This window comes from Glandiceps talaboti, chromosome 16, assembly GCF_964340395.1.
Source record: "Glandiceps talaboti chromosome 16, keGlaTala1.1, whole genome shotgun sequence".
NCBI classification, from domain to species: domain Eukaryota; kingdom Metazoa; phylum Hemichordata; class Enteropneusta; family Spengelidae; genus Glandiceps; species Glandiceps talaboti.
This window is the reverse complement of record NC_135564.1, coordinates 21,222,560-21,225,961: the sequence shown is the minus strand read 5'-3', so window position 1 is coordinate 21,225,961 and position 3,402 is coordinate 21,222,560. Positions and strand designations below refer to the sequence as shown.

At 36.5% G+C, this 3,402-nt stretch overlaps 1 long non-coding RNA gene across 1 annotated transcript; it reads right to left on the bottom strand.

Moving 5' to 3' along the window:
* On the bottom strand, positions 1-2,117 carry LOC144447814 (uncharacterized). Its single transcript, XR_013482049.1, has 3 exons — positions 1,744-2,117; positions 307-543; positions 1-57 (listed from the first exon to the last, which is right to left on the bottom strand). It is a non-coding gene; the product is annotated as an uncharacterized LOC144447814 (long non-coding RNA).
* Positions 2,118-3,402: the final 1,285 nt, after the last annotated feature.

Below are 3,402 nucleotides of genomic sequence, written 5' to 3'. Positions count from 1 at the left end.
TTGGCAGAATCAGGATCAGAATCAGATCAATCAATATCCATTGGTTCCTGAAAGTCACTGCAAAGAAAGAACCAAGAGCAATCAATTAACAAAAGAAATGTTTGTTATGAATGTGAAGGGAGAGGTACACAGTTCATTTTATCTTTTGTTTCTAATAAACAGTTACATGCTACAAACAAAGAATCTATTGTTTGTCCCTATAGAAATGCCAACTGTCTTGTGTCTTTTTACTATTTGCTCCTCTTGGGCAATTATATTGCTCTGTTTTGTTTTTACACACTAACAGATTAAAAAAGTTACTAGTACCTTTGAAAGTAGGCCTGTTCCTTCATCCTTTTTAAAGTTGCCATACAACTTTGCTAGGCGTTTGGCTTGCTTCTCTTCAGCAATTTCTCTATCTTTGTCAGTCTTTGCTTTATTGCTTTGCTGTGCTGCATGTGTTCCATTTTTTGTCCTGCTGGAGTTTGCTTTCTTTGTCCACTTTCTGTTTTTTGTACTTTTATGTTGACACTGCTTTTTCTAAAGTCATCTTGAGTTTCTACTCTAAGATGCAACAAATAAAAACATGCATGTAAGTAACACTAATTTTGGCAAAACAAAAATTATCAACTGGTAAATAGAATCTACAAAATGTATATTCTTGTAGTGTGTTAACAGTGGTACACCCTAGGTGAATACATTTTATCAGACTTCCCAAAAGTACATCAGAGGCTGAGCAGCCATAATTAAGGAACAGCTTTATAAAAACTTTATAAAAAAATAATGAACTCGCAGTCTTCCCACATTGTCTCACTTAACACTTAACATTTCTACTTAGAATAAGACAAGGATAATTAATATTGCTTGTCTGATGGCCACAATGCCTCAACAAGAGTTCCATATTCTTACTCTCTCCTTACAACTAAATAGGTGTTGTGTTCTATAATTTGCACTATAACGTAATGAATACACAAATACATCAATATGAAGCATTTTAAACATGACAATCTTTGATTAAAATGAAAGTCCATACCCTTATTAAATAAATACATGCATACATGTACGTATATGTATATACACACACACACATACATACATACATACATACATACATACATACATACATACATACATACATACATACATACGGACAGACCTCAATGACATACATAAAGTTGGTGAAAAGTGTTCTGCATGTACATGACAGAGCACTGTGTAAATGTGGCTGTGACCATGGGGTGTACTAGTACTACTACTAAATGATTTGTGACACTGGTTTCTTCAAAACACTCCAACATTGTTCCATTCCATATCTTAATTGAATAAATTAATTTGCCACTGTTTTCTAACAAGACTCAGTGCGGTACATAGGAACTCTTTCGACGAGAAACTAATATTTTTACACGATAAATCATGGGGGGGGGGGGGGGGGGGGGGTGTAATCTAATTCCAGTTTACACACGGCACCAGTGCATTCTTTCCTACTTTCAATCGACAAAGTGGACACTCCAACTTGAATATTACATGTATATCAGATGTACTTTAAAAACAACTTTCGGAAGTTTCAAACAGTTGTAGAAGTCTATGTATGCAACCGTGGACCGAGGTCTAGGTCTATGTCTGAAAAGGCTCCGATCGTACGGCCACAAGTACTATAATATAAATAAGATATAACGTCTACACATAGACGACCAGGATTCTATCGTTTAAAAAAAATACCAGAGCCTATAATGTGCTCTGAAAGCGTCAGTTAAATTAACATACCTTCATCACCAAAATGAGTAGGTCTTGATGTATACCTCTTCTCATGATCAGTTGTCGAAAACGATTTTCTTTGCCTTTGTGAACCATGGCCGCCATCTTCCGTTTCACATTTGAAGTACTGGGGAGATTGCGCGCGTTGATTTGATTGGCTGATACGTCATAGCCTCGTTCACAATAATTTCAAAACTTCAATGCGTTGTAAACTTTACAGCAGTCGTTGATTCAATTTTGAAAAAATATATTTTTGTTTATTATTTTGTTTCTTTCATATTATCCATGTTTGCGCTGTTATTAGCCATAAACAAAATGTTTGTTCCTAGCAGTTTTTCCACGAGCTTTGAAAGAGCCTGTGACGCCATATTGTGGATATAACCTTAGCCAGCGATCGACGATCGAGGGGTTTGTTTACACCGTACGTTCACGTTACGTATCGACTCAAAACAGAGCAGTATACTTGTAATTTCCAAAAGTTGAAGCAAAATGGCAATCTATGAGAGATGGAAGCGAAAAGTGGCCATTCCAGTTCTGAGGACAACTTTGCGATCATTGGCCCACAAACGATGGACTCCCATCACTTCCGGGTGATGTCCCTCGACATCAACAACACACGAACACGTACACAGACAATACCGATACCGTTTCAAGCGAGTTTGGTAGACTAATGAGATGATCGACAGGAAGGAGATGGCGAGCATCATATTTATTCATGTTATAACATAACGGAGGAAATGAAGACAACTGTGAGTTATTTGACAATGAAGAGGGGATCGAGTCAAAATCCCTTGTTGACATCCGACTGTCGAGATTTATCAGACGGCGTTGATGATGGGTATGACAACCCTGAATATGACTGACTATAGTGAAACTGAAAACTCAGATATTGGCGAGGCCGATCATATGCGGCCCAAAATGAACCACTCTTTTCAATGCCTATACGCTACACGACCGGCCCAAGTCAAGAAATATACTGCAGGGGACATTTCCTATAGTACCCTTGAAAATGGGCCGTGTTTCTGCATATGTAACCAGTAATTGCTAGTCCCAAGTTGAAGCATAGTAAACAAATTCCACACTAATATACGTGCATGGCTATCACAAACCCAGAATACTAAATCTGGCAAATGATTTTAAAATGGATGTTTGTTATGTAGGTGACATATTACAAATAATTTGAGAAAACAGTTACATTAAATCTCGGTAAGTTGTGAGGGTGAACGATGCAAATAATAAATGCATACAACAATACATGTACATTTTATATTAGAGGTATTCTGTAAGGATTGATTTTGTTGTTCATGCAGCTGGTTTACGTTTTAACAAGAACAGATTCCGGTGTTTATACTTAACAATGAAACTTAATAAATATATTTTAACATGTAAATGTACTGTAGTTATTGGTCATTTGATGGTGTTGCAGGCATTCTTATAAATATTACCTACATTCACCTGCATACATTTGATGTATGTTTTAGTGAATAAGTATTTAGGCAAGTTTAATTCCAAGCAATATTTATTATGACAGAAGCTTTAATCAAATTTGCAGATGACATGGCGCTGGTCGCCCGGTTAAAAGATGAATTTTCACTTGGTCAGTATTTTCTATACGTGAATACCCTAAAATCCTGGTTTGACAAGAGTTATCTTGAACTCAATGTTAGG